The sequence below is a fragment of the Camellia sinensis genome, chromosome 7, assembly GCF_055761805.1.
Source record: "Camellia sinensis isolate YWXY chromosome 7, ASM5576180v1, whole genome shotgun sequence".
Lineage (NCBI taxonomy): Eukaryota > Viridiplantae > Streptophyta > Magnoliopsida > Ericales > Theaceae > Camellia > Camellia sinensis.
The window spans coordinates 109,704,958-109,717,915 of NC_138967.1; positions in this window are offsets into that span (position 1 = coordinate 109,704,958).

A 12,958-nucleotide genomic window follows, 5' to 3' on the forward strand; every position below is an offset into this window, starting at 1 on the left:
AAAATTACTAAAATAGTAATTGTCAAAACAAACTATTAAGAGTTCTCTTCTACCATGGTTAGTATAAGAGCATTTATGTGATGTGCTAAAACACTGATTAAAGTCAAAATTTGACCCCATCTAAATAAAATTAAGTCAAAATTTGACAATTTTTTTTTTATCTTATTTTAAATCATCTTTAATGGTTTGTCAAATTTTTTTACCAAATTATAGAATTAGCAAATCTTGTGTTAAATTTGACATAAGTTTTGACAATTACCAAAATTTGATGAAAAAATTCTCTCTATCTCTCTAATGTTGGGACTCAAAAATAATATTTCATTTGGCATTTTGTGAAAAGAAATAATAAAATAAAATACATCTACTTTGTTGGAGCAAATTTGCCAAACTATAGTCGATTTTCGAGTTAGTTGAGGGCCACCTCAAAATTGGCAAATTTGCCAAAATTTGTATGTAGTTGATTTTCGAGTAAGTTGAGGGCCACCTCAAAATTGAACTAACTTAGTCGAGTTTGACATCTTTAAATTCAAGACCAACTCATGCCTTTCAAAAGGCAAACTAACCCAACTCATAAAAATTGAATTAATTTGGTTTATGAGTTTTTCGGATTGTTTGCACACCCACATGTAGATCTGGAGAAATTTTGAAAACAATAAAAATGATGAACCATGGAATAAAGCGACAAGTTAAATTTTATGTGTTTCTAAGATTTTTTATTTTTTTATTTTTTTTTTCAGATACTGTATTAGAAAATGAGTGAGAGCACTAATTAGTGCTATCACTAATGATGTGGCAGTGGGCCCCACCAGAAATGATTTGATGTTTTGGCCTTGGTGTTGTATTTTTATTTTATTTTATTGAATGTCATGTCATTAATGGTCTTTTTACAGCTCCAAAATTAATGGTCTCTATTATTGTTGTACTGCATTTGGGTCCACCAGAGAAGATACACCACCTAATACATTTTCAGAAGTTGGCAAAAAACGGCCCACAAGTTCTGTTATTACCTATATAATACATAAACAAAAATTAGTTTCTAAATTAAAATAATATAAAGTTTATTTAAAATATGTACTAAAAATAATTTATAATCAATTAAATTTTATTTATTTTTATGAGGTACACATAAGAGAAGATTTTTATTATGATATTATTAATTGTGTGTTATAAGTTCTTAATAAAAAAAATTGCATTTCATAATTTAATAGGTAAAATTTTTTTAAAAAATTACAAAAATTATATTTACGATAAAATATAAATACATTTCGTTTTATAAATTTCACAATTTTAATTTAGCATATAATAGTAGTAAATTACATTTGTTAATATACTAATTTTTTCTTATTTTGTAAAGTCTAAAAATTTGTCTACTCAAAATTATAAATTGTTTTATATCATACCTTTTTTCGTGAAAACAAATTAAGATTGACTTGTATTATTCGACTAAACATTAGGAGTGAGTTAAAAACTAGTCGACTCAATATTTATACCAATGTAACATTCACCTAATCATTGGAAATTGTATTTATCGATTCGTGACCGGTATGATCTAGTTTGGAGATTTCAATATTGGATTAAATATTAAAAATGAACGTAGAAAGTATAATTCAAGTCATTTTTTTCAACAATTTTTTGTTTAAAACCTATAATACATCATATTTTAATAACTTAATAGCATAAAAAAATAATCTTAATATTTATGGTGCTTTTTATTAATTAATAAAAAATATTTATAAATATTAATAGAATTACATTTGAACAAATTTTAACATAAAATATTTACTTTAAAACTTTAAAACCTACACATTTTATTTGATCTCTATCACTAATATTTGAGATAGCAACTTAAAATAAATTTTAATCATTATTATATGGAGAGATATGTGTGATAAGAGTTTGTTATACATAACTTTAAAAAATAATTTTAATTCAAAATTTTCAGAAAAAATATGAAGCAATTTGAATAAGTAATATATCCAACTTTATGTTATGTTTGATTCGTGGATTTAGGTAGAAATTTGAAAAGATTTACACACACACAAAATATATATATATATATATATATAGTAAGTGAAATGTGAATGAAAAAAAAATATTTTTTACTTAATTTCACATACATTTTCATTTTTCTCTTCAAAATTTTTACCCAAAAGCATGAACCAAACACATTATTAATATTTGAAAGGAGTTTTGAATCCTTTATTAAATTGATATACACTATCCTAAAAAAATTACAAAATCATACCTTAGACTATGGAAGCATAGCTTGGGGGTTTAAGGAAACAAAATTACCCGTCTAAAAATATATTAAAAAAAGATACAAAATTATAAGGATTACCGGTCAATAATCTTGTAAAAATGTTTTGGTGAGATGGGTTAATTGGTTATAGAATTTTTTAGGATAGGACAACAACAAATAATTTTTTAAAAAATATATTTTTTTAATTACTAAAATTTAAAATTTTTGAATGGAACTTTGGAGGTCCATTGCCTTTATTAATGAAATGATCTTTGCTACAATATAGATATACAGATTAGAATGTCGATGCATATAAAACTATTAAACATCAAGAAAAAAAATTCTATTAAGAATGTGAATTGATTCTTATATTTTAATGGTATAAAATTTAAAATTGATTAGTTAAAACTTTCTTTTTTAAACTTCTAAATTTAAAATTGGTTAAAGCAGTGAGGAGGGTATAAAAAGATAGGCATTATCTTTTTGATCAACAGGAGGACTCTTATAAGAAGAGTTAGAATCCTACTAGAATTGCGTCAGGCAGAATCTATAAAAGCTCATAGCAGGACCTATGTACAGGCATCACAATTTCTACTCTGGAATACGCAGAGCTTTTGTGTCTATTGTCTATTTACTGACTTAGGCATCGGAGAGGTTTCCGGCACACACCCGCCAGCTAGCTCGCGTTTGTGCTTTCAGGTAGCAAAGCGACAACGTTTAGAGGAGTGCAAAATTAATCAATAGGATTATTCGAGAAGATTATTTCGTGCTCGTATAATTGGCGTCGTCTGTGGGAATACATAAAGAACAAAACCTTTTGATCAAGTTTTCCTCTCTAGTTGAAACCAATGGCGCACAACGAAGATTTGCCGCAATCTAATATCGATGGGCAAACCCTGAAGGTGGGTGGAGGCGCAAAGGTTTACCTTCTATCCCACCCATGGCAAAATTAGAACCCTAACGACGGAACTCCCGGAGGGACACACGGGAGAGACGGGGCACCAGTCCCCGTCGCTCTCAAAGTCCTAAAAGACAGAGGCGGAGATTAGATCCTCGAGTTCTAGAGGATCGCGTGAGAGAGCAAGACGAGTTAATAAGGAAGATGGCGGTGGACATGGAGACAATGAAGCGCTAGATAAAGGAAAAAATATTGGCGACGGATGAAGGGCGTAAAGGCAACACACCCTCTTACCACTCGGGAGATCGTGACAGACATGTCACGCCATCGCAAGCAGAAAGTCAGAGCCTTAGAATAGGCGACACTCAATCAAGGACATCCAGGGCCCATTACTCCAGGTCTGAGAGCGAGGACTGAAAGGTCATAAACAGAGGGAAGCAGCTATCGGCCCTCGCACATGCACCTAACGACATCTAGGCACACAAAGTTACCAAGGTCGGCGGATCTGCAAACAGTGCTCGAGGAGAGGGCCAGATGGAAAGAGAACACCAGGGCTTGCGACCCTTGCAGAGTTTCATCCCTACAGCGATTGGCCCCAAGGACACATGGGAGTGTCGAGGTAGGGATGCCAATACCTCACCTTGCTTATGAACCAATGGATAAAGTATTAGCAAGGTTACAAAGCTCACCGGTCGTTTCGACAATTAAGAATGCAGCACTACCTTCAGGCTTCCACCAGTCCAAGTTCACCACCTATGAGGGGAAGTCAGACCCCTACTTGTACTTAAGCCACTTTCGCCAGGTCATGGCAGTATACCGGCGAAACGAGGCTCTAATGTGTATCCTGTTTCCATCCAGCCTTGGCGACCTAGGTTTAACTTGGTTCGAAAGGCTGCCAGAAAGCAGCATAGCCTCATGGGGCGCAATTGGCAGAAGCATTCGTAACTAGATTCTGAACGAATACGAAGACACCAGTGGAGATTGACCAGCTACTCTCCATTGACATGGGTGAAAATGAGACATTGAGGTCTTACAACAGTCGATATTTAAAGACTTTCAACCAGATTAGGAATTGCCTTACAAATCTCGCCATCGCACAATACAAACGAGGTTTACCAGTCGGTAACAAATTGAGGAACTCAATTACAATGATGTCACCCCTCACGATGGAGGCCCTAATGGAATGAGTGCACCAACATATCCGAGTAGAGGAAGATAGCGCCCACGTTAAAGCAAAATCTGGCACAACAACGATGCCAGATAAAAAGACTACAGCGAAAACCAACACAGTAGAACAACCAAGCCAGAATGGACAAGGCAGGTGAGCCAACAGAGAGGACCCAGAAAAAATGAAGGTAAGAGTCCGCATTGCCATTACCACAGTATTCGATAAACCTATCTATCGGAATCTTAGCGAGATACGTGATAAACCCTTTGTTCAGCGGCCAGCCAAGCTGGGAGAAGCACAAAAGGGCTATGATGAGAGGTCTCGTTGCACCTTCCATGATAAGAAGGGGCACCACACTGAAAATTGCACACCATTGAGGCAGCATCTGGAGGAGTTAGTGGCTGCTGGACACTTGGACCAGTATATAGAAAGGGGAACACAGCCAGTCCCCCAGGACCTCAACAGACCAAACGGGATGCCGGTTGACGGTCCACTCCAAGGCATAATCAATGTTATACATGGGATCGTCGAACCTGAGTGGGTATGTAAGCTCAGGAGGATGATAAAAAAGGCTAAGCACTTGAGAGAGGTATTAAGTGCACAACCTACCATCAAAAAGGGCAGAACAGAGGCTACGAACGTCATATCCTTCTCAGACAGGAATCTAACAAGGCTACATTACCCTCACAATGACGCATTGGTGGTCACTTTGCAGGTCAAGGATTTCGACATTAAGCGGATTCTGATTGACCAAGGAAGCTCATACGAGATAATGTACTACGAGACCTTCAAACAACTGAAATTAGAGGACAAAGACTTGGCACCTACGACATCTCCCCTTGTCAGTTTCAACTCAATGCCAGAATGGCCAGTGTGCAAGATAATCCTCTTAGTCAAGGCTGGAACCATGACAAAACAGGTGGAATTCTAGGTATTGAAGGTCCCTTCCACTTACAACATACTTTTGGGAAGGACATTGTTGTATGCCATGCACTCAATGGCATCAACTTGCCATCAGGTATTACGATTCCCTAATGAAACCGGAGTGATTGAAGAAATCTTAGGAGACCAAATCATGTCGAAGCAGTGTTTCGTCACAGTAAACGGTAGCCGAGCTGCAAATGGGTTTGTTCAAATGGCGGAAGTGCTAGAAAGCAACGAACTATTTACAGATGTCGGCAAAGCAACAGAACAGAAGGCAGTGGAAGACCTGGTTGAGGTAAGGATAGATGAAAAGAACCCAGAAAAGTTCTTTTTGCTTAGCTCGTCTTTGTCCAGCACTGAGAGAATAAAGGTCATGGAATTCTTAACCTCTAACATCGAAGTGTTTGCTTAGACACCATACGACATGTCTGGCATTGACCCAAATTTCATCTGTCATCAACTTAATGTCCACCCAACTGCCAGGCCAATTATTTAGTGAACTTGTCGATCGGCACTCCACCACGCAGAGATAGTGGCAGAAGAAGTAGAAAACCTACTGGAGGCAGGAGCCATCAGAGAAGTACACTATCCCAGCTGGATCTCCAACACTGTAGTGGTGCCAAAGAAGAACGAAAAATGGCATGTTTACGTGGACTACAAAACGGTCAACAAGGCATACCCAAAGGACAGTTTTTTCCTACCACGGATAGACCAACTGGTGGACCTGACGGCAGGGCATAATCGACTTAGCTTCCTTGATGCGTATCAAGGTTACCATCAGATCGCTATGTATGAGCCAGACCAAGAGGTCACGTCATTTACAACGCCCAGAGGATTGTATTGTTACAAAGTCATGCCCTTTGGCCTAAAGAACGCAGGGGCCACATTCCAACGGATGATCACCAAAATGTTTGAACCATTGTTAGGTAGAACAATGGAGGCTTACACAGATGACATGGTGGTCAAGAGCAAGGATGAGAAGGACCATCTCAGGGACCTAGATGAAATGTTTCAGATTTTGAAGTCCCACAAGTTACGTCTAAACACATTTAAGTGTGCATTCGGTGTAGGATTAGGCAAATTCCTAGGCCTTCTAGTGATCAACCGGGGTATAGAAGTTGATTCTTCTCAGATCAAAGCAATCCAAGATCTTGAGAGGCCCAACACAATCAAAGAGGTACAGCATCTCACTGGCCTAGCAGTTGTGCTCAACCGGTTCATAAGTCGATCGTCAGACAGATGTCAACCATTCTTCCAAGCACTGAAGGCCAAATTTGAGTAGGATGAAGAATGTGATCGCGCCCTAGAAAGCTTGAAAGACTACATGACCTCTCATCCGCTATTAGTAACCCTAGTCCTAGGAGAAGAGCTCTTTTTGTATGTAGTAGTTTCACAGCATGCAATCAGTGCAGTGTTGGTCAGAGCAGAAGAAATCCAACACCTGCCTATCTTTTATGTCAGCAAAACCTTGCTGGGCACTAAAACAAGGTACCTACCATTGGTAAAGCCGACATCAGCTTTGATGATGGCCTCAAGAAAGTTGTCACACTATTTCCATGCCCATACCGTGATCGTCCTAATGGCTTTTCCATTAAAAGCCTTGTTTGAGAGGGCATATTTTCATGGATGAATCTTGAAATGGGCGGTGGAGTTGGGACAGCTCGATATCAAATTTCAACCCAGAACAGCAATACAAGCCCAAGCTTTAGCAGATTTTGTAGCTGAGTTCACACCAGGAAGTCATCACGTCTGCCCAGTCGATTTGACCGACGCAACCGAAGTAAGGGGGGAAAGTGCCGCGGGAACTGTGCAACCCCTAATGCAGGATGTCTAGCCACATTGCAAGCCACAAAGGATTGAGGAATAGAAGGAATGAGCAAATCATTTTATTCCCAACAAGGACTCATCAAAAAGTAAAGACTTAAGGCAGTCAGACCCCAACAGCAGGCATAGACTTGGAAGAAAACATTAGCAACACTCATGATCCCAAGACAACATGTGATCCCTCTACTTACTGGAAGCTATTCGTCGAAGAAATATGAAAACTCTTCGTGGATGGAGCATCCAATAGGCACGATGCAGGACTTGGCGTAGTCCTCTTCTCACTAGATGGCCTAAACAAGCAGTTAACCTTGGCTTCCCAGCATCCAATAATGAGACAGAGTATGAAGCACTACTAGCAGGCTTAAAATCAGCACTTTACATGAAGGCCACTGAGCTGACAGTTTACAGTGACTCCCAGATGGTAGTAAACCAGATTTCAGGCAACTACGAGGCAAACGATGAGAGGATGGCTAAATACCAGGACTTAGTCAGAAAGAAGATCATAAAGTTCGAAGTAGTTCAGATAGAGCAAATCGGCCGAGAAGAAAACAATAGAACAGACGAGCTGACAGGCTTTGCTTCAATGGCAAATACATCTATCCCACACCCATTACTAATCAACTTCCTACCCAGACCAAGCAATGAAGAACCTGAAGTAGCTAAGGTATGTTGTGCCGAACTGGGCCCTTCTTGGATGGACCACATCATAGTAGTTTTAAAAGACGGCATCTTGCCTGAAGAAAAGAAAAAAGCCAACAAAATTAGAGCAAAATCACAGTGATTCTGGCTCTTTCCATCACTGGCATTGTACAAAAAATCCTTCACAAGACCTTACCTAAAATGTGTCCATCCCAGCAAGGTCGAGACATTTTTGTTCAAGATATACGAAGGCGTATGCGGAAGCCACCAAGAGGGAAGATCATTGGCTTACAAAGCAATTTTACAAGGATATTGGTGGCCATATATGCAAGCAGATTCAGAGAAATATGTTAAGAGGTGCGAGGAATGTCAAAAGTTCGCACACCAAATACATCAACCAGCCAGAGAGCTTCTATCATTAACTAGCCCATGGCCCTTCACATTGTGGGGCTTGAACACAGTGGGACCACTTCTAACTACACCCAGCAACAGAAAGTTCTTTCTTGCAGCAATAGACTACTTCACGAAGTGGGTGGAGGCAGAAGCACTCGCATCAATAAAGGAGAAAGATGTTAAAAAGTTTGCTTGGCAGAACATCATAACTCAATTCGGCATACCCAAGGCTCTAATATCTGACAATGGCACTCAGTTCGATGTCAAAATTTTCAGGGGCTTTTGTGTGGAATACAAGATAGAATTCTACAACTTTACACTAGCATACCCTCAAGCAACTGGCCAAGCAAAACCATCAAACAAAGTCGTCTTAGATGGTTTGAAGAAAATGTGGGAGAGAGCAAAAGGCAAGTGGGCTGAGGAGCCTTTTCATGTTTTATGGGCTTACCGTATCACACCTCAGCGGTCAACTAGAGAAACACCTTTTTCCTTGACCTATGGCATGGAGGCAGTAATCCCACTGGAAGTAGGCCTCCCCACTATTAGAAGTGAAAATTTTGACCCAAGTTTGAATGAAGAGGCCATAACCTTGGAACTCGACCTCGCAGAAGAAAGAAGAGAAAGAGCACTAGTTCACATTGCCTCATACCAGTAGGAGTTATCTAGAAAATATAACAAAACAGTGTATCCAATGTAATTCAAGATTGGAGATTGAGTACTGCGCAAAGTAATGGAAAACACATTGGTACCCGGAGATGGCAAGTTAGAACCTAACTGGGACGGACCATACAAAGTGGTCGGTTTAGCAGGAAAATGGGCATATCACTTGGAAGATGGAGAAAGAAAAGTTATTCCCAGACCATGGAACACTGTCAATCTCAAACTATTTTATTTCTAGCTTTTTCTTAAAATACTTGTAATTTTTATTTTTCAAATAAAACCAATAGTTTTCTTTTTCAACATAATTCTTTCTACTGTAAAAGTTGTTCTTTAGTCATTGCCAGCAAGGGGCAATCAAGGGAATTGGTAGGTATGACCAAACATTCTCTTCTTCAGCTGAGATAAGGATCTAGGCTGAAGAAGGTTGGAAGGTATGACCAATATTGAGTTCCCTTCAGCCAAGATAAGGATCAAGGCTAAAGAAGTTTGGCAGGTATGACCAAACATTCTCTTCTTCAGCTGAGATAAGGATCTAGGCTGAAGAAGGTTGGCAAGATTGACCAACATTTATTTCTCTCCTTCAGCCGAGATAAGGATCTGAGTTGAAGAAGGTTGGCAAGTTTGACCAACATTCAGTTCTCTTCTTCAGCCGAGATAAGGATCTAGGCTGAAGAAGGTTGGCAGGATTGACCAACATTCAGTTATGTCCTTCAGCCGAGATAAGGATCTGGGCTGAAGAAGGTTGGCGGGTTTGACCAACATTCAGTTCCCTTATTCAGCCGAGCTAATGATCTAGGCTGAAGAAGGTTGGCAGGTTTGACCAACATTCAGTTCTCTTCTTCAGCCGAGATAAGGATCTAGGCTGAAGAAGGTTGGCAGGATTGACCAACATTCAGTTATGTCCTTCAGCCGAGATAAGGATCTGGGCTGAAGAAGGTTGGCGGGTTTGACCAACATTCAGTTCCCTTATTCAGCCGAGCTAATGATCTAGGCTGAAGAAGGTTGGCAGGTTTGACCAATATTCAGTTCTCTTCTTCAGTCGAGATAAGAATCTAGGCTGAAGAAGGTTGGCAGGTTTGACCAACATTCAGTTCTCTTCTTCAGCCGATATAAGGATCTAGGCTAAAGAAGGTTGGCAGGATTGACCAACATTTATTTCTCTTCTTCAGCCGAGATAAGGATCTAGGCTAAAGAAGGTTGGCAGGATTAGGTAAAGCCTAGCTAAATTAGTCTGGCTTGGCATGGTGCAAAAGTATTGTAAATAACCGAACAAACAGTTGAAGGAAAAAAGCAGATTTCATTCCATTTCAAAAAGTTTAATACAAAAAGAGGAGCTTGAGCCCGGTTACAAAATTCGTTGATGAAAAATCAAGAGAAAAGATTGTCCAAATCAGCGTCTAAATCGACCTGGACTTCACCCAAAGGCAGCTCGGCTACAAGATGAGTCCCCTGGTTGAGCTCAGTCGTAGGCCCCTCGTTAGTCGCAGTAAGCAAGGGTGGGCTAGAGTCCACTGGAGTAGGAGAAGCAAACTGACGGCCGAGCTGAGTGTTGGAAGCATTCTCAGGAGCAGGGACCTCATCCCCCTCCCCCTCCCCCTCTTGAAGGAACTTTTGTTGGACCGCGTTAGCATAGTTCGCCATATAGCTCAGTATGAAGTGGGGAGGGGGATTCAGGAAGACTTTGGAGTCATGTCCGCAACCGAGCTTTTCAGCAGCGACTTTCCAGCCGTACTTGAAGAAAATATCCTTGGCAGCTTCGCATTGCGGAACGTACATCTCGTCGCCCTCCTTGAAGCCTCGGTCCTCTACGTCCTGTATTTTTTTCTTCATATCCTCCAGCTCGGCATTCTTCTTCCTCTCTAACTTGGCCAGCTCACGTAAATAACGGTCTTTTTTCTCAACTAAGGCCTTCTGCTTATCAGTTTCAGCCGTGCTGACCAGTCCGGCAAGCCTTGAGTTTTCGGCCTCTAGTTCGGCCAGCTTGGCCTGAGCGTCTTTTAGCTCGGCTGCCTTGGATTTTATCTCGGTGACGGCTGACCGTGCCATCTTCCGGAGCTCAAGTACTCGTTTATGAGCCACTTGGTTCTTTTGCAAGGCCTGCATAGTTCAGAGCGGTTAGAGGACAAACCAATGCACTGGGACCATGACAAATGTTTCAAGTTTGAGGTGATTTCTTGGGGCTTACCAGAATCATTAATTTAGATACCGAGCGAATGGCCTTCAGCTCGGTCAAGCCCTCATGCCGCTCCATGTCGGCGGGAAGGCAGACACTTTTTGCTAAGTTGAAGGCCAGCAGGTGGTCTTTCTCGGCGCTTATAGAGTCAGCGGCCGTAATAGCCCGACCTTAGAATGTGGCTGTTGGCGCCCACACCGACGGGGTGGGAGGATCTGAAGAGCTAGGTCAGTTACGGCCTTAGGAGAGTGTTGTTTCTTGAAGCTCGGTTTTGGATGGCTCATCCCCATCCCTCAGGCTTTGTGTGAGCGGCCGTTTGCTTGGCCAAGATGACGAAGCACAGGCTGTAGGGAGGGCTACCACTGCCTCATGTGTCCGACCGGTCTATGGCACCTCAGTCTGAACATCAGCAATTAGAGTGGTGGTTTGTTCAGTGATCAGGGCTCGAACAGCTCGGCGCTTGGCCATTTCTTATTCTTTAGTAAGAGGAATGAGGTTGATTTGTGGCAAGTTTGGGTCCGGTTCTGGCGATGGTTCTAGAAGAAAGTTGGTTACCCTGACCTTCCTCCTTCCACTATACCGGTAGATCGGCTCAAAGTTTAGCAGCTTGACCCAACCTCAATTACGGTATCAGAGCGCGGCGTGAAGAGTGTCTTGATTAGCGTATTGGTATTGTGATTTTAGCTGGTTCAAATCTGCACAAAGAGAGGCAACAGTTAGCACGGCGAAAAATTATAAACAACAGAGCAAAAAGAGAAAATTGGACCGAGGTATTCTTACCAGCAGTCCCCTTATTCCAATTTATATTATACCCCAGTATCTGGGCTTCCTGGTCTTCAAAATTGCCCGAAACCCAGAAAAAATCGTCGTCGTTCAAGTCTTTGTCCGATGTATTTTTTACGATTTTCTCTCGGCCTCTCCTTACTCTTAAATAATACACCTAACCGTCATCATTTTGGCCGAGCAAATATTGGTGGAATAGCTCAGCCAATCTGAGATTGAGGCCAAGCCAGCGGTTTAACTCGACAATGTCGTTTATTGTCCTATAAGTATTAGTGCTGAGTTGGGTTGGGCATAGTTTTTTCTGCATGAGGAACTCGCATATCAGCGGCTGCACAGGGAATCGGAGACCGGCCTTTACTATTGATATTACGGTAAAAGGAACGAAGCCCGGTTTTCCCCTAGGCGTGGTATCTAGTTCGGCTAAAGATAGATGGACATTGTCAGGAATATTATAGTCCTTACGGAATTCTACAATGGCCCCAGGTGGGTCTACCAGGAACCGGTATTTACCTATTTTAAATTAAATTGTGTACAAATTAGCACGGTAGCCTAGCTCGGTGTTGAGATGACGTTGAGTGTCTCAATTGAGCGATAGTGCAAAGGTGTGCCTGGTTAACCTAGTCAAGTCTGCAAAGTGGAGACAAAACGTGTTATGCCCAGATCACTAGACCGGGCTAAGAAAAAAGGCAAAATAAATATAACCCTAGTTCGGCTAAATGGGTTGCAAGCCGTTCTTAGTTCAGTTGTAGCATAAAGTTTTTAGCTCGGTTATTGAGCAGGACGGTTCTTAGATCGGTCGTAACACATGGTATGGCTCAAGGTTTTAGCTCGGTTATTGGGTGAAGTTTTCTAATTCAGTCAAGCATGCACCTATCGCAAACAAGTTCCTAACTCAATTGTGGTGTTATTTTGGATCAAACAGATCGTATTACAGATTGATTGAGAAATCCAGCTAAAGTGTGATTAAGGTTTGGTCATGTGGTTTTTGGGGATTTAGTGGTTTTTACCCATTTATGAGAAAACTATAGGACTGCGTTTTTTAAAAACATACGAATATGAATATTTCAATACAAAACGTACTCACGAAATAAACGAAAAAGGAAACGGATTAAACCACTTACAGTGTTAAGTTGAAAGGATGGAGATCAAGACAGTAAGGATGCCAGCTAGAACGAGCTTTGCAGGTGCTATGGTCGTGAAAATGGAGATTCAGAAGTTAACGGAGAGAAGCTGAACAGTGGAGTGTTTGGCTCAAAA